Raw genomic sequence first — 25,615 nt, 5'->3', positions numbered from 1 at the left:
AGATGATTGTTACAGGACCTTGACTATCGCTATCAAGTACTGTGTGAACACTTCAGTATGTCTGTAAACTTAATATACTTAGTTAGATAAAGCTTTGCCTATGGTTACCTTACCAACTTGAATACATGATTATGCAGTGTAAGCTGTTAAATTTTACACAGACCAATCTGAGAAGTTGACAAGTATTGCTTACATTTGTTGTTCACTTATGGATCAATGACAGATAACTAAGATTTAGATGGTCATTGGTTGTATTGTTCAAAACAATCACCAATCAACTGCTTGATATTGGAACTGTTGAAAAACATGCTTTGATCAGCATAACCGAATAAGTGATGGTGTAGTTTGTATCTTGCTGTCGATCAACTCTACCATCAACCACGTCGTAAAAGTAAATTTTTACAAATAGAGAGTCAAAAACGTCAAGATGTAGGGGTGTATTAACTTGATAGATTACACAGTTGTTTAGACATCTAACAAACAGTGGAGTAAATAGTTTTAGATTAAAGCAAGGTGGTGAGTTGGAAAAGCCTATCATGTAATATCTTAATACCATTTTATGCTTAAGATCATAACTAACTACTTAATAGGGAACGTAAAGTTATTTAATCACAATCAAAGACACTAGTATAGATTAGGTGAATGAGTTTAATTTAGTATTGTTTGGATTAATTTACACTAATAGATGTGGCTACATTGCTTGAAGAACATTTTACAAACACAGATTACTGAGAAGTCAAAGTTACATCTTGTATTAGTTAACTACTTGATTTTCTAAACTGGATCCAAGTTTGTAGAATGGATGAGTATATTTGACTACGTTGTTCATAATCTTCCTAAACTGAAGATGATTCTTTGGTTTAGGGGAAAAAAACCTCTGTGGTTGACTTGTACTGTTTTGTGGTTTGTGACAGCTGAGATCTGTTTATCAGGTCAACTTCAGTTATAGCCAACATCTACCATCATCCACTGTCAGATATTTTGATCATTAGCACGAGATATCAATGAGGTAGGTAACAATCCCAATCCCATCTATGCTAGCTTGTTAAAGTTACTGGCTTAAACATATTAAGCTTTAGATTTAAGACTGACTTACTTGCTATCCTCTGTAAGTATGACTCCACTCTAAGCCTCTCAAAAGCAGAGGGAAAGTATATAAATGCAGAAAAAGCACACATCTACTTCATCCAGGCATGACAGCTATGTATCTATTACTATCCAACATTTTATATAGATTTACATATTATATTTACCATGTAGTATGTACACTTGTCTACCATAATCTACATATATCTTAAACAATCAATCAATCTTTAGGCCTTAGGTACCTAATCATTGTAAGATTTCACATGTTTACCATCCAACTTTACATGAGCTTTGAGGCAGGAATCTTAGTTTTGCACAAGTCAGTCATACACACACACAGATGAACTAATCTACATATCAGTTTACCCTGAAAAATGTACAAGTAAATCTGAGCAAAAAAGCAGCCTGATGGAGCCCGTGGGAAAGGTTGCAAAGCTGCTCCAAGGAAGTGTTTGCCAAGCATACCTCATGAAACATGTACAAGTGGCAGTTAGTATGCTGAAACTTTTTTCTGTTAATCCAGACTACATTTGGAATACTGATCCAGGAAAATTGCATGCATAACAGCAGCAATGCACCGAAATCTGCCTCTTCTTCAGTGTTAAAGGAATGCAACGTGACAGTTAATTAATCTACTACCTTGGCCTCATTACAGCTATTCCCATCTAAAAATCTTTTAGAGTCCACCTATTAAATCAGATAGGATGTGACATGTGACTGTAAAATAGTGGTCTACGATTGGAATTCCACAGACTTTGCTAAAGCACTTGACCTAGTTGCACTGAATTGGAGTTTCAAAAGACACCTGAAGAAACACCTCCATACCTGGTTTGCTGAGCCTTGCAGAAAATAAATTAAAAGAAGGCACATCACTCAGTGTGACATACTGTCTTCCTCAACACGTAAAACCAAAAACAGCATTAGCATTTACAAGACAACTTTGCGGGACGGGCAGTCTTCAAATTGTTCTGCCCTTCCTTAGTATACAACCATGTCTCCCACAACCCAAGGAGCTTTGAGATATGGGCTGTTGCATACAGGCGGGATACGGGAGGGGGAAGGAAGCACAAATGGATTACAGCGGGGATAACTGAAGCATGTGTCTTGGGCGGGGGGTGTGTGTGTATTTCTCTCTTTCACACGCCATGTTTTCATGGAGCAGACGGGTCAATGACTTTTCATTAAGCAATAACAAGTGCACCAGACGTTCCCCTGGCTCAGTATCGCACGAGGCAACTGTAGGGTTGAACTAACTTACCCATCCCTGGAGGGGGAAAGGAGTCTTCTGCTAACTCACTCACAACTTCAGTCCCACAGGTTTCCAGTTCATCTACCTAACAAACACCAGAATGATCAAGTTGGGGAAGGGGGGCAGCCTCCTACACGCCAGGGAAAATGCTCAGAAATATCATGTGACTTTACTTATTTACACCAGCATACAAGTACTGAAACCAGATGTTGGTCAGTAATCCTAGCAGCCAAAGTTTTTCTGCACACTGTGGACCTCCATAGTAGTCCTGTCTGGCAAGACTATCCTGCCTTCCTACCCCAATCTTAAAACAGAGTTTGCTCACTGTCTTGTGCAGGATCAAAGCTCCTCTCCTCTCCCCACCCCACCCCCCACCACAGGAAAATTCCAAGAGGCTACAGTGAGGGGAGAGAGAGGAAAAAAAATTGTTTATATAGGCTTGTGTGTGTCCTATGAAATCTAACATACCTTCAACTCTGCACTACTCACACCTTTGTGTGTACATTTTGTTCACGATTATCAAGTCTCAGTATTTTACTTAGACTGTGCAGTTGCAACTGCACAGTCTAAGGGAAAGCAGTTGTCAGCACTAACACCTCCCCTTCCCCACCCCATGTGCCGAGACTACCTTGGAGCCCATTTTCCTTGGAAGCTTGGGACTTTGTTTTCCATTAAGTCTGTGTTTTTGGGCAGGGGGGAGGGGTGGTTCAGGCCTGGATCTGTGTTAGGTGCAACAAGATAGGGTACCAGCTACAAACAGCTTAAAGTGCTCCTGGCTCTAGCACTCGGTTTTAGCTCCCATGGAGGGTTTTAGCTAAACACCCCAATGGGAGCTAAAACCCTCTATTAAATCTTTCTGAAAGAAGCCGAGTATTCTTTTTATATGAGTATTTGTGTACATTCCTGGGGGAGCAGTGTTATAGAGAAAATTGGTTCCATCAAAGTAATAGGCACAGCTGTTGATATAGAGGCTAGACAATTACACGCTCTGGGTTAAATTGTGTGTTTGTCTACACAGCTTATTACAACAGCTTGGTAACTGATTTTGCTTTTAAAGAAGCTTACTTGCCTTCACTATCGTGTCTCCTACTGTAAATCTCACCCTCAGAACAAACGCTTAGCTTTAATTACTTACATGTTGACTAATAAGTATTGACTCCTTCCTAGTGTGGGTCTAGCAACCCCTGTAGTTACTCTCCCATGTTCCAGTTTCTTTCAGCCTCTGCACCCCAAAGAGATGCTGATCTTCTGAGTCGGCTGAAGACCAAATGGAGGGGTTTCTAGGGCCTTTTATATTCTCTTTTGTGCAACATCACAGCCACACGATGGTCTCTATCCACCTGGGCAAGTCGCATGGCCTGCAAAAAGCTGCATCATTCATAGACAACACCATTGTTTACATGTTAGTTTGGGAGATGCCAAGCCACATTTGAGGTGTCCTGGAAACATTCAAAATCCACTGTAGTTAGATATAACGCTCATATGTTATGCCTAACTACTTTGGGAGTACGTACAAGGCAGATTTGGTCAACAATTACCTGACTAACCCATTCACGCTATGCTGTAGGAAGCATGTAAGTACAATAAACTAACAAAACACGCACAGAGCTGACTGTAACTGTTTTATGCTAGGTATTCCAGGCATAATATATTCATAAAAATGATTCGACGGTTATGAGTGTGAACATGATAAATTATTTACTTGGCATATTTCTATATTGTGACTTACTGCCTGAGGTTGCACTCCATAATGCTTTAAGTCAGTCGTGCTTTAGTAAGCTTTTTTGACACAGAGACGTTGTAATTTATTTATGGGAGTTAGTAAAACTTGGACGCGTCCATTGAAACTCAAGTCTGTTAGTTCACATTAAATTGCAGCAGACAGCATTTACTACACAGTTTCCTGTCCTTGCTCCTTCTTTCATAATAAAAAAAAATGGTCTATTACTGTCTTCCCTTCTCTTTTCTGGAAGAAAACGATCCAAACTTTTTAAAAAGAAGAGATTGTTAATAAGAAGAGACTAGTACAGGAGTGAGTCCCACAGAACTCTGTGGGGTGGAACAGGTGTGAAGAACTACCTTGTTCTACACCAAAAACCGCAACTGCATTGCTGACATGAATTGAAATGGAAGTCTATTACTAGCAGACTAATATACAAAAAAATTCCAAAAAAAAAAGTGTAGCCATTAGAAAGTCAGTGAATTCCACCATTGAACCCCTAAAAATACATGTGTCAAAATGGAGAGAATGGAAAAAAAAAATACTGTGCCCTAAATCCTTGAGGCCTCTTGAAACAAAGCTTAGCACTTGTGCAAAGCAAATAAAGTATTTGAAAAAAGGAAAATTTTCTCCCCAACCAGCAGTAAAAGGCAGGCTTGTGTTAGAAAAGAAATCCCTACTAGTCACTCCATGAGGTAACACTGTGTGATTTTACAAACTTTCCTAAATTAAATTAATACAAAGAAAACGTCGACTTTTTTGTTTTTTTCAAAAGTAGAATCACCTCCTCTCCCGCCACACATGGATCATTTCTCTTTGGTACAACAACATGCCACCTGTAACAGCTACTCTTACACACAGCCCGTTTCACAGACTTGCTTTACAAATGTCAGGCTAGAACCACTGCTCAGATTTATCGACAGACGCCCCTGGACATCAATGCAGTTTTGCTGATGTACACTAGCTGAGGATCGGGTCCATAGATCCCGCCCAAGAATAGCAGACTGCACTGTCAAGGTTCCCTCCCAACTCTTAACTTTAGGGTACAGATGTGCGGACCTGCATGAAAGACCCCCTAAGCTTATTTCTCCCAATTTAAGGTAGGTTTTAATACTCTGTCACACCAAGTGCTTTAACAAGAAATGAGGGAGGAGGAACTCCAAGTGGTCCTTTCCCTAAGCTATCCCCCCCCCGCCCCCAAGCCCTTACACCCCTTTTCCTGGGTAGGCTTGAGAAATAGCCTTCTAAGCTCCTACACCCCTTACTCTGGGAAGGCTTGGTAATCCCCTCACCAATTAGTCTTAGTGAACACAGATCCAAACCCTTTGATTTTTCGTCATTTTAAGATCCATCAGGTTCTTAAAAATTGTATTAAAAGAAATGGTACAATTTCTTTTCTCTCTGTAAAATCAGGATTGAATATGATTACCCTGTAAAGTTATTTTCTAAGAGCCCAGAGGACCCCTCTGTAGCCTTAGGTTCAAAGTTACAGCAAACAGAGGTTAACCCTCTAGCAAAAAGCTAATCTTGTGGCGCCTTATAGACTCTTACCAGTTGAGAAAACACAGCGAAAAACTATCAAGCCTTGCCTGGCTGTTACTTACAAGTTTGACATATGCGAGACTGGAGCCGAAAGATTTGGAGACCAGGGATTGATGTCCGGTCCCTCTTAGTCCCAAGAGCGAACGCCCCCAAAAACTAAGAGCACGCAAACAAAAGCCTCTCGCCCAAGATTTGAAAGTCTCTTGTCCCGTTATTGGTCCTTTGGGTCGGGTGTCGGCCAGGTTACCCGAGCTTCTTAACCCTTCATAGGAAAAGCATTTGGGTGCCTCTGGCTAGGAGGGATTTTATAGTATTGTATACAGGAGCGTTGTTACCCTTCCCTTTGACATACACAAAGTCATCTTATAGTCTCATGGTTCTTCAAGAACATCCTTTGTTCCTAGGTAGCACATTTGCATTCCACCACAGTTTTAAGACAGTTCACTGTCCCTGCTGCCAGCTATCAAGCATAACAATCAAATATAACCAATTTGTCTTTCGATTCAAGGAGAGTGTCTTTCTATATTTTAGTTCTGACAAATCCCACAATCTTCAAGTGCGTTGATACCTATAGCTATGAGTGAGCATGATTTGTCCACACACACAGCTATTGCTCTTGACTTTACATGGAGGGTGCTCAGATATCAGTCACTAGTAGACTTCTTCCCTCTACAGTCAGCTGATGTCATATAGGCAGCTGTTTACAAGGAGGAACTAAGAGGAGAGTCATCTCTATAGGGTTTTTTCTCTCCTTAATTTCAAAATCAAACTAAGCACTTTGGCGTAAGTACGTCAAACGTACCTAGTTACACAACTGTAAGACAGACAGTAGTTAGGTATCGTACAGCAGATTTGGGCCCGTGTACTCACATGTAAAGCCAGGAGACTGAACAAGCTACTTTGCTTCTTAGTCCAATCTTGACAGGCAGACACATGTCTAAGTTTAGACTGCCCGTTCCTAACTCCAGAATGGCTTGGGTTTTATTCTAAGGGGAGTTACCGGCAGCCAGAAGTAAGACGTGTGCAACGTATTCCCTGCCCTCCGATTCAAAAACTCTGACAAGCTATTTTATTTTGAATGACTAAAGGACCTCTGACTGGAAAACACTTGTGCTTCAGCTCAGGCCGTAGAACTATGGTTATTTTACATTAGAAATTCAGCCTTCGTCCAGCTTCTCCCCACCCCCGGCCCCGCCACTTGTCATAATCCTACAAGCTCACCGGCTGTCCATGGCTTAGGTCAGTCATCAAGGCAGTAAAACCTGAGTGATGGATGTTTGTAAAAGGCTATTGAATTATTTTAAATTCTGCTAATAAATCCAGGTTTTATTCAAACCTTTTCCAACAACATGTTTAGTAGAAGAGAAGACAACAGAAGATTGAGTAAGACACACAAGCACCCCCTGTCAAGACCGCACCGCGCATTTCATTCCTATTATGTAATTAAATGGACGAACATTGGCCTCCTTTACACGTAAAAGGAGAGAATGTAGCCAATTTTAGGAGACAGATTTATACCCTTTTTGGGGTGCTGTAACCTAACGCATTCTTTTCCCCAGCTGTAACCAAGTTTTCAATACAGCCATGTTCATAACTCCAAGGTTCTAGAATTACAAACTGACCCGTCAACAACACGCCTCATTTGGAGCTGGAGTTACGCAATCAGGCTGCAGCGGAGACCCGACGCCGCCCCGCCACTACTTTAAAAAGTAGTCGGTTTAACACAGTACCGTAAAGAGTAAGCAGCGTTTTTCTTCGGCAGAGTACAGTTTCAAAGATTTACAAGTGAACATTGCAATGTGTGTCAAAGAACAACCATAATGTTTGGTTCATAGTTATGAACATCTTGGTAATGGAGGTTGTTAAAAGCACAGTCGAAATTCAGAGTTACAGCCCGGAAATGATGGCGTTTTCCCCTACTATGCTTTTCTGTTATCAGAGGCCTGAACTCAGGCTGCTTCAGAGTTTGAGGGAGAACTGCTGCAGACGACAAAAGCCCTTCCGGCTCCTAATCCTTTTAAATCTCATGAACGTCAAGCTAAGAGAAACTGCATCTAGGAGTTATTGTTTGTACCTAATTTCAAATAGCTGTCCAGAGTCTGGAATCTGAAAAAAGTTTGATGATATTCAGTCTCCCTGATCATGTAGCCTTTCCTGTTCTCGTTACAGGATATTAAGAACAACATTAACAGTGGTAGGAATACGTGATTCTCACCATGAACGTAAGCCTCACTTCCATACTTATCAAAACAAATTCACAACCTTGCCAAAAATAAATTGATTTGCTTACAACCCAGCACTGTTTCACAGCTTCAATTCGCTACTGGCCACTATATATGTTCAATTCTCTTCTCCTAGGACTATAATTATTCACTCTTTACATACAAAGTAGCTCTTCAGCCTTCCAGTAGAGCCAATCAATTCACATGTGCAACCTACTTGAGTTTACGGAGAGCGGACGTGCATACGAGAAACGTAATGCTGCGGTTGCCAAATCGGTCCCTTTGAGCGTCCGTGTCTCTGTGGAACTCTGTTTGCTTTTTGTGCCTGGCGGGAGCAAAGCAAAAGGGTAAGTGGCAGGAGAGACAAACCATTGCATTATTCAGAACGCCGATTCAGCCGGTCATTTCTACTAACTGCGAGGAATTGTCAGAGGCTAGGGTTGTCTGGCGCTATTTTGGTACAGACGTGCCCATTGTTACTGTACAGATTAACTGACACCGGTATAAGCCAAGAGGAGCTTGGGTAAACTGTAGGGGAAAAAAAACAAAACCAAAACAAAAAAACCCACAAAAACACAAACACACAACCTTAGCCACCTCCCGCTTTCCTTCAAACACTCCCTCTGGCCTGACTCGGGTCCTGGCAGAAATCTGTGCTCCATTTTTGCCCTTTTCAAAATCCATACTGACCTCCCTGAAGAGACTCAATGCTCTGCTCTTAGCTGCTTCTGATCATTAAAGACCCCATGATGTTTTTTTGTAAGAGCGGAGGCATCAGCTCTAAGGGAGTAAAAACTTATGTGACATTGGTCTACGTTCCCCCGGCAGATTCTGTAGGACACTATCATCAGTCTTTCCCCATCCTGCACGTCATTATATAGCTGCACCTGCATGTCAGCAGTGGATGTGGAAATCCCTACCTAAGATTTCACATCCATAAGAGCAAAGGGCTTTGGGATCCTTCACGATGAAAAATGGTACATAAAATGGAAACAGCTGCTATATAATAATGCTAGGCAACTATAAGACACGATAGCTTTAAAGGAAATAATACCATCGTCTGCATTGCGTTAGTGGTACAGGACCGACACGGTATCTGGCAAAACCTGTTATTTTTGCGACATTTGGTTTAACGAACACCGACTCTTGCCTTTGCAAAAAAGAGAGCTGCGCAGTGTGGGTGTTTATCACGGGAGATGGAACTCCATGCCAAAGCCAGGGCCATTACTATATAGTTATACATGTGTATGACGAAACATCTTCTTGGCACCACGCTGAAATTCTATTGCAATATTCTGGGATATCACGTGCATCAAGACTTGCTCGACATACTGTCCCTTGTGGAAGTAATACAAGATAGAGAATTCTTGTTTGTAGAGGAAGAGTTTGATTTCCTGGTTGCTGTAGTTTAACATCCTAACCTGGGTTGCCTTTGGGGACCCATTCCGCCCCCTGCCGTAACACTGGCCTTACACAGGTGGTTTGTTTCCCGGTGCCAGGCCCATCATTTAGGATTTGCCGTTTCAGGCCGCATGAGGATGAGATTTAAAGGCACCGGATGTGCTAGAGCCAGGGACAAGTGGAGGATAAAAGGAGTCATTGCCTTTTGCTTGTTTAGCCATTTGTTTTAAAAGTGTAAACATACAAATGTGCTCATAGTATTGCCTATACCGGTTTCTTATGCATAATGCGTGCAGATAGTGCGAACCAGAGTTCAAAAGAAAATAGAAGGGAGTCTTTTTGTTTCACTTTAGTGCCCTCCCATTTCAGTTCTGGAATTACCTGAAGAGTGTTAGAAAAAGGCAGGCTCTGGAATTAATGCTAAATAGTCAAACTGAAATTGATTCCCATACCTATTATTTGTGGTTGATTCGTTTATGTTTGGTAAAAAATATCAAAGAAATTTAATAGAATGGGACCTTTCCCTGTATAAAATGCCAAATAAGATATGCTTTTTGGTCTAAGCAACACCAAGCTCCCAATGGGAGCTAAACCAGCTGGCTGCTAAAGGCGGGAGCGCTTTCTAAGCCATTTTCCATTAAGGTCTCCAGCATGGCAGTGAGAGCAGCGGTGTTCGAAACTGATGCACACCATTGTGCAAAAAGACCACATGCTGCAGGTGGTGTTCAGGCAGTGAGATGATTCAGTTATGTACACTGGTTACTATAGAGACACGCTCGTCTCCACAGGAAGGGCCAAAACAGCCCTCCGTCACCGTAAGTTTGATGGGTGCCCCCTGCTCTTTATGGTGCCGAACGTTAAACCTACACATCTGAGATTTCACATCTTCTGCCAGGCTAAAATGTCTCTGGGTACATTTTCAGAGTTCTTACACTCCAACTCACTCACGCTCCCTTGACAGCCAGCCAGCCAGCCAGCCAGCCAGCCAGCCACACACACACACACACACACGTTGCATTCTCTCACTGGAACAGCTGTTTGTGCTAATGAACTTAAATCAGAAAGACATTCAGTGCATTTTATGAAGAACCTCGTTATGTAAAAACAACAATGAGGAGTCCTTGTGGCACCTTGGAGACATGCCTAAATAAATTAGTTAAAGCTTTCGTGGGCCATAACCCACTTCATCACATGCATGGAGCGGAAAAATATAGTAAGCAGGTATATTTATACAAACACATGAAAAGATGGGAGTTGCCTTACCAAGTTGTGGGTGGGGGAGGAGGAAGGGGAGTCAGTGCTAACAAGGCCAATTCAATCAGGGTGGATGTGGCCCATTTCCTACAGCTCACAAGAAGGGGTGAATATCAGAGGGAAAAAAACAGTTACCTTTGTAAGTGTTGTTCTTCGAGATTCATTGCTTATATCAATTCCAATTAGATGTGCGCACACCACTGGTCACATCAACATGAAAACCATTTCCACGTTACCAGATATGTGGCCTGAGTAGAGGGCTTCCTGCCTTACGGTGTCCAAACACAGAAGCTCCGTACAGTTCACCCATGAGGCTTCCAAGCCATGAGGTGGAGAGATCACAGGTCAGGATGACAAAGGCGACAGTGGTCCTGAGGGAGCAGGTCGGGAAGAGGCAGCAACGGGACTGGAACGTCCACCGACGGTTCTAACAGCTTGGTGTCCCAATGCTGGCGAGGCCATGCTAGAGCTACCAGAATCCTCCTCGCCCCGTCCCTGCGGATCTTGAGCATGAGGGGAAATTGAGGAAAGGCATGAAACAGGCAGCCTGTCCAGGGAAGCTGGAAAAACGTCCGTTAGGGAGCCCAGGCTGCGACCTTGGAAGTGTAGCCTATAGGACTAACCTGCTTGCTTAATTATAAAGTATTTATTGTAATTGGTTTAATATAAATCTATAAATCTAAGTAAATTTGGCTGTAATGCAGGAGACCTATAGACCGTATCCTGTATGTTAAGCTAATGCAAAGTTAGCATATCTGTATTAACACCTTTTACCCATAAAGCACAGTTACCGATATCGTTACCTAAACAGATGAGTACCCACGCCTATGTCTACGACCTTTATCTAGGCCAATAGACAATGGAGAATAGCATGCGGGGGAGGGGGCTTTCAATTTGTACCCACAGACTTAACAGGGACATCACAAGGAAACGCATGTGCCTGAGTATTCTCACTTACATTCTATTTCTATTCTCTATCTAAGATGTATAGCCTACTAATAGTAGTAGTCTATACTTGTTCTTCTTAAACTTTAAGTTTCAAGGGAACTAGGCTAAGCTTGGTTTCCCTAAGTTTTAGTCTTAGTTTGTTTATTAGGTTTTGATTTTAAGTTTTACCTGACTAACAAACTTAAAAAGTTAATTTTGACAGAAAAAAATCTAATGCTAAAAGCTAAGCACTCAAGAATTGAGAAACCTGAACTGCAAGGCTAGTCCTATCTCTCTTACCACCAGAGTATCAAGGAAGGGTGTGAGTATATTAACCAAACTTTGTAGCATATAAAATACTATATTACCATATGTCTCTTTGGAATAGCAATAATGCAATTGTAACTCTGGGTGTTTTACCATTTCACTGATTTTAATGAGAAGTCTTTACAACTATATCTGTCTCACTGTGAGCTTCCTGTCATACCCCAGAGGGTCCTTTATAAATTCTGTGGAGCCTGATCCGGGACAAGAACTTTTATCTTCTGATCAAACAGATTGGCAAGCCTAAAACCCATACTAATAATCAATTTAATTTAATCATCATATTAATTCAATTAACATTAGTACTATTACTACACCCTAAATCAGGCTACAGGAGGAGCAGAATGCTGGGCACTTCCTGTTTCTGCGGGTGGCAAACAAGTCAATCTGGGGAAATCCCCACCTTTGAAAATGGGGTGGACGACATTCGGCCACAGGGACCACTCATGTGAGGGAATGACCTGCTGAGGTGGTCCGCCAGGAGGTTCTGGATCCCAGGAAGAAAGGACACTACCAGATGACTGGAGCGGGCTATGAAGAACTCCCACAATCAAATGGCTTCCTGGCAGAGGGGGGAGGAATGGGCCCCTGCCCCCCTCCACTTGTTGATATAGAGCATGGTTGTGGTGTCATCCATGAGACCCACCACACAATGACCACACAGGTGCGCTGAAAAGCTTAGCAAGCAAGGCGCACCGCCATCGGCTCCCTGACGTTGATATGGAGGGAAGAGCTCGGATGGAGACCACAGGCCCTGTGTTGGAAGGTTTCCCAGATGAGCGCCCCATTCCCAGAGCTATGTATCAGTGACTAGGGACAAGGAAGTCTGGGGGCTGTGAAAGGGGACTCCCTCGCACACCACCCAGGGATCTAGCCACCAGAGGAAGGAGGCGAGGACCCGCTCTGGGACGGTGACCACCGAATTCAGGCTGTCGCGCCCCAGGTGGTAGGCTGACACAAGCCACGCTTGTAACGGCTGGAACCTGGCATGCCAGGTCACGTATGTACACGAAACCACGTGGCCAAGTAAACTCGGGCAACCTCTTGCTGTTGAGGTCGGGAAGCTGTGAAGGCCCCGAATGAGGCCCGCGATAGCTTCGAAACGAGAGTCTGGTAGGAGGGCCCACACCTGAATGGCATCCAGGACCACCCAGGTGAACTATATCCTCTGGGTCGGTTCGAGGGTCGACTTTACTACATTGAGGAGGAGACCCAGCCATCGGAACATACAAACGACCAGGCAGAAGTGGGACTGCACCTGGTCTCTGGTGTGGTCTGAAGCAACAGTTGTCGAGATAAGGCTACGCTTGCACCCGCCATCGACGGAGGAAGGGAGCCGTGACCGACATACGCTTGGTGAACACCCACGGGGCCGTGGAAAGGCAGAATGGGAGGCCCGTAAACTGGTAATGTTCGTGGATGACCACAAAGCGTAGGAAGCGCCTGTGCGCCAGATAAATCGCCATGTGGAAGTACGCGTTCTTCATGTCAAGGGTGGCGTACCAGTCTCCCTCCACAGAAGGAATCACGGTGCCCAGGGAGACTGTGCAGAACTTCAACTTGACCATGAACTTGTTGAGTCCACGCAGGTCAGAATGGGCCAGAGGCCCCCTTTGGCCTTGGAGATTAGGAAATAATCGGGAGTAAAACCCCTTGCCCCTTACTTCCCACAGAACCTCCTCTCCACCCCCAGGGCGAGGAGCACCTGAACCTCCTGAATAAGGACTTCCTCGTGAGAGGAGTCCCTGAAGAGGGAAGGGGAAGGAGGGTGCAAGAGCGTGGAGGAACAAAATTGGAGATAGTATCCCACTTCCACCATGAAGGACCCAGCAGTCCAAGGTTGAGACCAAGCATGGCAGAAATGGGATAAAACAATTCAAGAGCGGAGGGGACGGATCCTTGGGGGAGTCTAGTACGCCGTCCTCAGGCGTCCCTTCAAAAGGCCTGCTGGGAAGCCAACAATGGTTTGGTGAGGCCCTGGCCTTGCCCAGACGGGAGGTTGGAAGGCTTCTTTCTGCCATTCCACCCCTGCCGCCTGTAAAACTCCTGCCTTGGCCGAGGAGGGTAGGAGCGCTGCTGCGGCTTGAAATTTTCCTGGTGGGTTGCCAGGATATGCGTACCCAGGGACTTCACGGTCGCCTGTAAGTCTTTAGGCTGCATAGCCTTAGAGTCGGTCTGCTCCACGAACAGAACCTCCCCGCCAAAGGGTAGGTCCTTCAGCATCTGCTGAACCTCCAAGAGCAGGCCAGAGGCTTGCGGCCAGGAGATGCCCCTCATGGCAATCCCAGAGGACAAGGTACATGCAGCCGTGTCTGCGGCATCCAGTGAGGCCTGCAAAGAGGTCCATGCCACTGTCTTGTTCTCATCAGCGAGGGCCCCAAACTCCTCTGGACTCAGGACGCACAAGGTCCTTGAACTTCGGCACAGAATTCCAGGAGTTACAACTGTAACAGCCCACGAGCACCCACTGATTGGCGATCCGGAGTTGAAGCCCACCCGTAGAGTAGACCTTACGGCCAAACAAGTCCAGGAGCTTGGCGTCCTTCGATTTGGGCGCAGGGGCCAGCTGTCCTTGCCGATCCTTTTCATTCACAGCCGCAACCACGAGTGAACAGGGCTGTGGACGTGTAAACAGGTAATCGTATCCCTTCAAGTGGACAAAGTATTTGTGTTCCATCTCTTTGGCCGTAGAAGGAACGGAGGCTGGGGTCTGCCAGATGCTCTTGGCATTAGTCTGGATGGTCCCAATGAGGGGCAGGACCACCCTCAAGGTACTTTCTGGGGCCCAAATGTCCACCACCGGGTCCTCCGATTCCACCACCTCCTCCAGGATCATGTTGTGTGCAACCGTGTGCAGGAAGGCCTGATGAGCATGGATATCTATGGGGGGAGGCCCGGAGAGATAGGATGTGTCTGCCATGGCCCTGCCCCCAGCTTCAGAGTGGCCATGGTCCAACTGGCAGCGGTCCCGGTCTGAAAACCTCAATCCTGTTTCTGACCCTGAGGAATGAGAACCAGATTGTGAAGGCCAGGGTGGCACCAAGCAAACCTGCGCTGGTGAGTGGCAAGGAGGAGAAGCGGAGCCATGCTGTGAAGTTAGGGAGCGGTGCCGAGACCTGGAACGGCGCCAGGTCCAGGATCTGCTCTGCAACTGGCGGGCAGAGCATTGGCGCCGCGATCGGGAGCACCAACGCAAACTAGAACGGTATCGCAAATATGACCGGCATCACAATGGAGAGTGGCACCAGGACTCCAAACAGTGCCAGGAATGGGAACGGGGCCAAGACTCAACCTCTAGTGCCAATGAGTGGATCGGCACCGGCTTGCCCTGAGACAGTACCATCCACTGGGGCACCAGGGCTTTGGCATGGAGCAGAGGAGACCCTGATGCTGTCATGGTGAGGCAGACCCTCGCCGCGGCAAAAGGTGTCCAGGGTAGAAGGCAACTTCCACCACACTGCGGGTTGGGGAGTCCAACGGCACTAAACTCAACAGTTCCCCTCTCAGGACTGGAGTCGACAGTGCCACGGCTATGATCTTTTCTCCTGGGCACTCCCCTCCAGGACACACCCCAGTGGCTGACTCCAGGGAAGCAGGTCACAGTGTAGGTGCCGCTGTAGTCCCAGGGAGCGGGAGTGGTGCCGAGTCCATGTCGCTGATTGTGGTGTGGGTCTCTGTCAGAGTCCAACCATGGTGCTGCCTCCACAACCACCACCGGGGACCTGAGCACTGAAGAGCTCAGTGCCGGGTCCTGCTGCGCCAAAGGAGGCTGAGGATTAAGTGCTGCCTCCATAAGGAGCGGCTTCAAGCAAAAGTCCCGCTCCTTTTTAGTCTGAGGATGAAAAACCTTGCAGATCCTGCACTTCTTGGCTTGGTGAGCCTCCCCCAGATGACACTTTAGGCAAGAATCATAAGGGTCCCCCATTGGCATGGGTTTGGAGCAGGACCTGCAGGGCTTGAATCTCAGAGATTTGGGCATGGAGCCCCAAAGAAGAAAAGTCAGGATGGAGGGTAACCACCACCAGAAACTACCAACTGATGATATCCCATTTGAGTTCCAGTCTGGGGTGGTAGGTGACAATTAAGGGTGTGCAGTCAGTGTGGGGATTTTACTGCACTGAAGCAGATTCTCCCAGTGTACTTGGACAGCTCTTTCTGAGGAGAGTGCCCTCTGTCTTATGGTGCTTGTGAGGCACCAGGGAAAAAGAACAGTGCTGGGACTCTACTCCTTGTTGCAGTGCCAGGAGGATCACCAATGCTGAGGGTCTCACACTAGAGCCCTTCCTTGGCCCCGAGTCGCAAACCAATGCCGGAGCACTCCGCACTGAAATGCTCAGGCCTGATCCTTGACAATCTGAAGCCACTCAACAAACTGGGATTCCATGAGCAGCTGCTTCAAATGGAAATCCCGCTTCTTTTTCGTCCTAGGTTTAAAAGCGCTGCAGATTTTTCAGCACTGGGTCTGATGCGCCTCCCCAGACACCTCAGGCAAGAGTTGGGGGGCGGGGGGGGGTCACAATTTGGCATGGGCTTATGGCATGCGCTGCAGGACTTATCCTTTCTTGGGCTCCGGGACATGCTGCAAGCCCAAGGTTTTGAGGGGGACAGGGAAATATCCCACCTCACAAACTAGAACTATACTAATTCTTCTTGTTTTGTAGTTGTTAGACTAGGAAACTAGGCTAAGGGAGTACTTGCAAAGCAAGCAAGTCACAGTTCCAACAGCTGCCACAGACAGTAAGAACTGAAGGGGGGAGCGGGTCGGTTCGGCAGGATCATATATTGCTCACTACGAAGGCGCCGGTCCAAGGGGTCCCTATCCAACCCGAAGGGAGCTGCTCAGGGAAAAAAGTTTCCCCAGCGACCCCACACACAGCACACAATTCCCCTGATGGGAACTGATGTAAACAAGCACTAAAAGACGAACTTGAATATCCTGTATATATCCAGGGATGAGACCATTTTTCTATAACTAAAAGATTAAAAGTTTCATACTAAGAGTACCATTTTTGGAGAAACAAGGTGGATAAGGCAATATCTTTTACTGGACCAACTTCTGTTGGAAAGACAAGCTTTCAAGCCATACAGAGCTCTCCTTCAGCTCACCAACAGTATTTGGTCAAATAAAAGATATTACCTCACCCACCTTGGTCTCTCCAGTATCCAGGGATAAAAACAGCTACAATTACATAACATAAAGGTGTTTAATCTCTGGATACACACCACTTGGCATAAACTGTCTGCAGCATCACTGAAATTCAGTACTGCTCCCACTCTCTCCTGTATGACAACACTCATATGCCATGTGAGTCTGCAAAGCAGCACTTTTACTGGTGGCAGCAGCAGCAGCATTCAACTAAATAGAGCTTCATGGTACAAAGCCACACTCTTGCATAGAGCCCCTGAATTCTGAGCTTACAAATAGAACTGTGTCAAGTTCAATTAGTACAAACAAGAATGCAAGGTGCTCAGTACTGGAAGCACAGCTGGAGGCCTAGCCTGACAGTCTGGACTTGCTGGCAGCCAGTGAAAGAAAAAGGCAGAAACAAGAACATGAAATAAATTAGTCAGGATAATAACAAACTTACTTGTCATTTTGCTGGCTAATTTATTCTGTGATCTGTCCCATGGAAAAAGTAGTAAGTGAGAGCTAGGAAACAGAGGAGGAGGAGGAGAGGAGAGGGAAATGAGCAGAAGGAAAGAGCTAGCTTTCTGACTTCAGTAAATGCAGCTCAGCTGAGGAGTTTGGAGCAGAAAAGTTCCAGGATGTTGAAAAAGGTGCCTCCTTCACAGCAGTTAGGCAGGAATGCCGTGAAGCAGCCCCCAGACTCATGGATGAATAAACGATAGCCGAACAAAAAACAAAACAAAAAAGTTATTTTGAATAATGAACATAGGTCTTCATTATTCTTTTCCTTAAGCTATTTTATCTTCATCCAGGTAGAATGGATAGAGCACACTGAACTAACTTGCTCATCTTAGTTTCCAGAATATTGACTATCAGACTATAAAGCCCCAGCTCCTGCAGTCAAGTGGATATATGACGATTTCTGCCTTCATTCTTAAAGAAAAATAGAACGTTCTAGCCCTCATGACTATGGAGAAAGCTTCAAAATGACTCCTTAAGTGCACCCTAAAGGCTCAAAAAGCAGAAGGTAGCTACAAAGGTTACAAAACCTCATGATTTTTAGTGAGCCTGACATGATTATTCAACATTTGAAGTTGGCAATACTGTACGCTCAAGAGCTCAGCTAATTCAGGCTGGATTGCTTCACCTACATTACCCCATATCACCTGGGTAAGCATCCAACTTCCTCTGTTCGATGAAGGAGGTGTTACACCATGGAATTGAACCTGCTGAGACACTTACATTTTAACCATTCAATCAGAAGAATTCCCCTGGGAATATAAAAATGGTAACTAAGAGACCTAAAAAACACCCTCCACATTCTTTAGTATATAAAGAACTTCAAATGTCGAAGAACATCCCCTAAATGGCCCCCTCAAAGATTGAGCTCACAACCCTGGGTTTAGCAGGCCAATGCTCAAACCACTAAGCAATCCCTCCCCATATAATATATGGAGATATACCTATCTCATAAAACTGGAAGACACCCTGAAAGGTCATTGACTCCAGTCAACTGCCTTCACTAGCAGGACCAAGTACTGATTTTGCCCCACATCCCTTAATGGCCCCCTCAAGGACTGAACTCACAACCTTGGGTTTAGCAGGCCAAAGCTCAAACCACCAAGCTATCCCCTGAAATTCAAGTATTATCTTTCAATTCAAATAAAACAAAAAGCTATAAGTATTTAAAAATTCCTCCTTCTAAGAGGTAGCTTGGAATGATTACTTTGTAATTAAAAAAAAACAAAACAAAACAAACAACTATACAAAACAAAGGCCTTAACACAGTCCTAAAAATTGGTTCCATATACCTAGTGATGCAAATAAACAAAAAAAAAAATCACAAAATTCTTCAATTGCTATAATTTATGCTTTATAATACACAACGTGTACTATCTGTGTCTCCACAAATGACATATCACAGACATTTGTTACAGACAGAACACAAACAGGTAAAGGTTTGAACGGCACCTTGAATTCACCAGCAGTTGTTGCAGACTCTCTGGACTCCGACGATCAAAAGCGAGGCAGAAACCAGAAGGTGTCACTGCAGAACCTAGGGCGAGCTTGAAAGGCACTCCAGAGGGCCAGGACTGTCCCAGGAGCGTCAGAGGGGCCGACGTGACTTGCACCCTAACCATGGAGGAGGGCCCTCTGCTGAGCCTACAGGGCCAGAATCCCACAACAGCAAAAAGAGTAGGCTCATAACCCTGATTACAGGGAGGTCTCTCTCAAAGGCCCAAGCGATTAAGACCTGAATTCCCCCCATAAGCGAGAGGGACGTGACCTGAGCCCAAATTACAGAATGGTCACTCTGGCTAGCCTGAAAGAGCAGCATAATGACAAGATGCTAAGAAGGGTTTTGGTCTCTACCCTAAGTTACAGGGAGCTCTCGGGGGACCAAGACAGCCCCCTAATCCCACATAAATGAGAAAGAAGTGACCTATGCCCTGCTTACAAGGAGGTCACACTGAGCAGCCTGTCAAGGGTTCGTAAGCCCAAGAGAAAAAGAGGGAAATGATCTGAACTGTAGTTACAGGGTGGTCTCACTGCTCTAGGTACCACTGCCTCCAGATCCCCACTGATGTGACCTGCGCCCTTCTTACAGGACGGTCACTGACTCAGAAGCCAAAGGAGAAAAGTCACATGAAAGCAAAAAGGAACTCTAATTGCAGGCAGGTCTCGCCGCTCCAGGTCCCCAAAGGGCTCACTAACCCCCCGTAAGTGAGTCATGTGACCTGCCACCTAATGACACAGTGCCTACTCAAGGACAAGGGACTAAAAAGAGCCAGGAGGGCCAGGTACGACACCCCAACTCTCGAGACGGGGAAAAATCACTAAACAAGGTGGTTCACATGCCAAAGGGGAAAGAGGTCCCTCAGACCTAAGGTTCTTGGCAGTCCATCATTGCCCCAGAAGGGAGAGGGACGTGACCTGAGCCATAGATGCAGGGAGACCACACGGTCTAGAGGAATTTAAGAACGGGCCCAAATGCCTTTTCAGCTTTAAGGCACGAGACCCAAACTATCAATCGTGCCACTATATGGCTAAACGAGGGCCATAAAATAAACAAACGAGTTCTTTTTCTAGTTCTGGGAAGGGCTCATTCAAACAAACCAAACCAAAATAAAAACAAAAGCTGCAGCGATTTACAAATAAAAACAAACAAATAAAGCCCTTCCACACCCATGCACATCACATTCGCTCTGCAACACAGGCATACCACATGACACAGCACTTCCCAAAGCAGAAAGAGAGCTAACTGGAAAAGGCTATGGGCACAAGGTATTCAAAAGGCAACAGAAAGGTCATCCTGCTCATGCCACAGGTGAGAGAACTGAGACCAGAACCCTACTTACAGGGCGGTCAGGCTGACTAGCTGGCCATAATTCTCTATTGCTTAGCTGTCAAAAGGAAATGGACCTGAGCCCTGGTTACAGGGTGGGCCATGCTGACTATCTGGCCATAATTCTATATTACCTAGGTTTCAAAGGGGAGGGATGTGAATCCTAGTTATAGGGCTGTCAAGCCGACTAGCCAGCCATAAGTGTCTATGACCTAAAGTAAAAGGACTGGAGCAACCTGACCCCAGGTTCCAGGGCAGTCATACCAGTTCGCCTGCCATAAATGTCTATCACCTGGATTAAAGAAGGGAAGAGACCTGAACCCCAGTTCCAGGTGCTCCATCTGACTGGTCAGACAGCCTGATGTAAGGGAACGGACCTGGACCCTGGTTCCTGGGAGGTCGATGCCAACTAGCCAGCCAGCAGGGTTTAGCACCTAGAGCTCACAAGGGGCAAGACCTCAACCCTACTTACAGGGCAGTCAGTCACTCGGTCTCAAGGTACTTAAGGGATCAATATCCTCGTTGAATGAAAAATCAAGACCTGAACTCTTCCAAAGCCAGCGGTCTTTTTCCACTGCCTTGCTGGAGCACCACAGTGCCAAGAAAGCCAAAAAGAGGGGAGGGGGGGGGGAAATAAAAAAGACCAAAACCCAAAGTTACAGGCAGATCACTGGCATCCAACCTAATAAGCAAGCCCTAAACCCCACCAACAACAGAGACGTGAGCCGGACCCTGATTACAGGGAGGTCACCGAGTAGCATGCCAATGGTTCTTAAACCCACCACAGCAAAAGGCAAGACCTGAACTCTACTTACAGAGAGGCTACATTGCCCATAGGGATTAAAGAGCTCGACCTCCTCAGAGTCACAGGGTGTCACCTGCACCCTTTTTACAGGGTGGTCACTCTCTCCAGATGGCTAACAGAATCTAGGGGTAAAGAGACCTGCACCCTACTTACAGGGAGGTCTCGCTGCTTGAGGTACTGCCTGGTTCAGGCCCACTCTCTCTTTCCCCACCCTACAAAGAAGATTGACTTCCACCCTAGTTACAGGACAGCGTGTATTTTAGTTACAGGACAGTGCCCAGTGCGTATTTTCTCCTGCTCTTCCATCTTCTGCATCATCTTTTCTTTCCTCCTTCCTCTTTTCTTCCTCACATGCTGGAAAGAGAGAGGGAGTGAGCAAGACAGGTTACGACAGAATTGAGAGTCTAGGGGTCTTCAAATATAAACAGTGCACATTAAAGTTGCTACCTTGTCTTCTTGCCTCTACAGGCAGACATCGACCTATAACTGGAAGGGAATTCTGAGCTGTCCCATCATGCGCTTTGAAGGGACACTTGACGCACAGGCCTCCAACTCTCCCAACATGCCAAAGGCTCAACTGATGCCCTACTGTGGAGCCAGGTTTCTAGCTTCCTCGCTGAAGGAAAAATAATCCACACCATGTAGAGTCAAGCACAGGAGTTTATTACGCACAGCGCTGGTGGAGTGTCACTTTGTAATTAATTCTTCTGCAGTGGCTGAGCCTAATAAGCAATAGATTATATAGGGTGCTCACTGGGCAGAGAGAAGCGACAGGGCTGGGTTTTCCCAAACTCCTGGATAGCTTCCAGAGGAAAACAAGAGAAGCACAGTAAGCCAGTGGTCTAAGAGATTCCATAATGATTCCTCCCAAGGCTCAAATTAATATAGACATAGTTTGGGGGGTAACTACCTGTGTGTGTCAGCAATATGTTAAAGTGTATAGGTTAAATCCTAATTTTGGGGTCCAGGGGAATGAGGTAGCAGCAATCCCAGTTGGCCAACAGGTACATTCCTGGAGATTTAAAGCAAAAAAGGTAGTAATACTTAACTGTTTATAAGTTTACCCTTGCAATTCAGTGGGCTAGAATTGGCATACATCTGTGAGGGGAGGGTGTCCTAACGCATGTCAATTATATTGGGCCTCTCCCTGAACTCTGTCTGAGATTGAGGAGTATTGTACCACTATCTCCTCCCTGCATGAGGGAGTAACCATGAGGCCTTTCTCAGCACTTCATGTGTCTATAACTTGCAATAAGGACGCCCAGTTACATTCCGAGTTATGCTGACTCTGCTCACTGACTTGAAAACACACAAGGTTATTTGTTTACCCCAGCTTCCTCTTAGCTATGTATTATTCTGTTAGCCAGCCTCCATAGCCCAAGCCAAGCTGTGGACTCCGGGCCTATACGAAAAGTTCTCAGGAGAAACTGTAGGCAAGATCTTACATCCATAGCTAATGGATCCTGACCCTTCAGTCCCTCCTCTTGACCCTAGAGTTCCCTAACCCGCCAGGTCAAATATAAAACAGTTTTCAGCTTACTTCGGAGTTGCAAGTAAAGTATCAATACCATCAGGAATGTCAGAACGGACACTCTCCAACTAATTTGGCAGAATAGCACCCAGAGCCATCCCCAGGGGAATCTTCACCTGAGCTGGCATTACCCATAATTATTGATTTAACCTCCACTGCCTGATTCCGTGCCTCAGAGTACTTAACAGCAATCTGGTCCATGGTCTCCCCTATCCGAGTGTACCTCAGATGGCCTTCCCCAATGTGTCTTGGGCCTCGGCCACCAACTCCTCTATCTTCACCTGCAGGGCCTGTAGACCCTCCTCTAGATACTTACTGCCCTAGTGCCATTCCAGATCCCATGTTAGGTTACCCGTCATTGGCTGAGTACAGTGGAGCGCGTCCTGTCAGTCAGGGTTGTCCTTCGGGGGACTGTCATGCACACGGATGGATGTCTCGAGGGCAAGGCTTTCCATTTAGCTCGATAGAGTGGTTCTGGGCAGTCACACACCAGTAGGTACCGTTCATCTGGACCAGTTTTGTGTGCACCAGTTTCTCAGTGATGGCCACTTTGAACCTAGACAGATTTATTAGAACATAAGGGCATATACATAGAATTTCCTTAGCAGAGTGGGTGCAACATTCACTAGGGTACAATCCTTTCCCGGCAAACTCGGAATAGGCAATACTTTTTATTTTAGTAACATGACCTCTCCTCCATACTGGCAGAGAGGTCACCATTCTAGCTCGTTGTGAGTGAGGGATTCCCAGAGGCACAGGAGACTGAAGATTATGCTGTGACCTGTCCAAAATGGTCTTTGGACTCTCATTGATTCTCTGTTTCCCCATTCCCATGAAAGAGTACTAGGGAGATGGCCATCCAGGAGACCTGGCTATCCAGGAGCTCCGTTACAATGCCCTGTGTGGTGATGGCCAATGCTGGCCCTGCTCATCAACAACTTTCCTCCAATTCCTTTATTTTGGTACCATTTAGTAAAAGGCTGCTGAATTCTTGACCCAAGTATTTCATTATATCCACTGAGCTGGATACAGAGTTTGACAGATCCTTTAAGATGTCTAGGATTAGTATCCAGTCCTCCCTTTTACATGGCACACTACTTGCGTCCTTCATCATGCACCACAGGGGCATCAGGAGCCACATCAGGAAGCTCCTCATGGTCACCCTTCAGTCCTTCTTCCTGTTCACCTGTGGAGAGACTGTTAGTTTGAACCAGTGCTTGTCAATACTATTTTAAACAAACTTATTTTGGTGCCTCTGAAATGTTTTCATTCTCCCCTAATCCTTAAGTGCAGGTTTGTTCAGACTGCTGTTATTATTCAGCTGGGTTTGATTTTCTTTTACTTGGTCGTATAGGTTTTTTTTTAATTTAATTTATTGTTTAATACCTTAATATAGTTCTGTAACTTGTCTGCAAAGGGCCAGTAAAATCAGTTTGCAGATTCTGCCACAGTCCTTTTGGCTATGGTTGATGGTTCAGGGGTACTTTCTTCCTTCTACACATTTTCTTATGAAGATGTTACACATCTCTTAAGGAACTGTAAGGCTCCCCCCCCCCCACACACACACACCCTAAGGGGCAGGGTGGCAGATTATTACTTACAATATCCCTTCCTTTAATTAATATTTTTGCTGATTGCAGGCAAAACAGAGGAATTACCCCCATACTTCCCTGTGTTTTTATAGGCAGGCCAGGTTTTAATGGCTTTTACCTTTTAAGAGTTTAGGGAAAATTTTACTGTTCAGTTATTAAATTCATGAGGTGGTGTACCTCAGTTCCTTTTTTAATATAGTAGACCAGGTATGTCTTTGTGCTGACATTTATGGGCAGTTCTCCTTTTTTATTGGTTAGGTAATTTTCAAATCAACACAGATGCTTTCTGGCTTGCTTTTGAATTCGAAGCCATTAGCAGCTCAGAGACTGTCTTAAAAGGGACACAAATCAACTTTGAGTTTTGATTACTTTAACTTCTGCTTGCAAAAAACAGGAATTTGAAAAATAAAAAACAAACCAACAATTGTGGCTGTATTTGGAGTCCTAATAGGATTTTAATTAAGTAACATGTTTTGTTTGCGTTTCTTTTACCCCTTCTATAATATACACTGCACATGTTCTGGGGAAAACAAGCATCTTTTCCATAGTTTAACTTTTATAAATAACTATCTTAATTTTTACATTAGGTTTAACTGTCTTTTGTGCTTAGACTTTTTATGTATCCGTTAACATGACAGTCTAATTACACTGAGCCATTTTAAGGCTCAGTGTTTTTGAGAGAGAAAGTGCATGCGCGCGCCTTATCCCTGCTGTTGCTTTAGAGGGGCACTATCTAATTTTTTATTTTTCTACCACCACTTTTATTTGCTATTTTGTTACCAAAAATAAAAATTTAGAAAAAACGTATTTTTATTTTTCTGGGTTTGATTGCCTTGTTGCAGCCATGACTTGTTTTTTTATAAAGATATTGAACATTATGAAGCGTTGAGGTACCTTAAGGGTTAAATGCAAAATACCAAAGCCAAACACCACTAGTGATCTGTATCTAGCAAAAGTGTTTTTTATAGTTTTGCAACTTTGAATGAAAAATTTAAATGGATTTAGTGGTATTTTAAAAACCAAAAACCAAATTTATTTTAAACTTACAAAACAAAGGTTTCCAAACCAGGAGTGTTGATTTAGGTTTAAGACCTTACATATGTACTTAATATATAAATTTTACAAAGCTGTTCATAGATTACATTTGTATACATTTGGGGGTAGTTAAGTTTCAATAGAAACCCCTTACTTTTTTTTAAGCAAATTTGAAATTGACTATGGACAATTTAGACAGATTGTCTCTTTGCCTGGATTATTTACAGACATTTCTTTGGAAAAGGGCCCATTTTCCTTCAGAATGGCTGCAAAGAAACCAAGAACACTTCTTTGTAACATTTTTACAATGTTACATTGCTTAATTCCCTTCTGCCACTGCAGAGGTTTTCACTTTTTTAAAAAAAGTTGTTTTAAATCCCTTGCTTATCTCCCAAAAATGACACCTTCATTAAGTCAGATTTCACCATCCCAAGTATTGTTCCAGGGGTCTGA

At 44.8% G+C, this 25,615-nt stretch overlaps 1 protein-coding gene across 1 annotated transcript in view; it reads right to left on the bottom strand.

Annotated features, from left to right (window-relative positions):
- LOC115637222 (indoleamine 2,3-dioxygenase 1-like) overlaps window positions 1-8,104 on the bottom strand; it is a 46,830-nt gene extending 38,726 nt beyond the window's left edge. The window contains exon 1 of the mRNA XM_030538259.1: window positions 8,037-8,104. The gene's annotated coding sequence lies outside the window, so the exon portion shown is untranslated. The remainder of the gene's footprint in view (window positions 1-8,036) is intronic.
- Window positions 8,105-25,615: the final 17,511 nt, after the last annotated feature.

This window comes from Gopherus evgoodei, chromosome 19 (genome assembly GCF_007399415.2).
Source record: "Gopherus evgoodei ecotype Sinaloan lineage chromosome 19, rGopEvg1_v1.p, whole genome shotgun sequence".
Taxonomy (NCBI): Eukaryota; Metazoa; Chordata; order Testudines; family Testudinidae; genus Gopherus; species Gopherus evgoodei.
The sequence above is the reverse complement of the archived record's forward strand: the minus strand, read 5'-3'. Positions and strand labels throughout refer to the sequence as shown.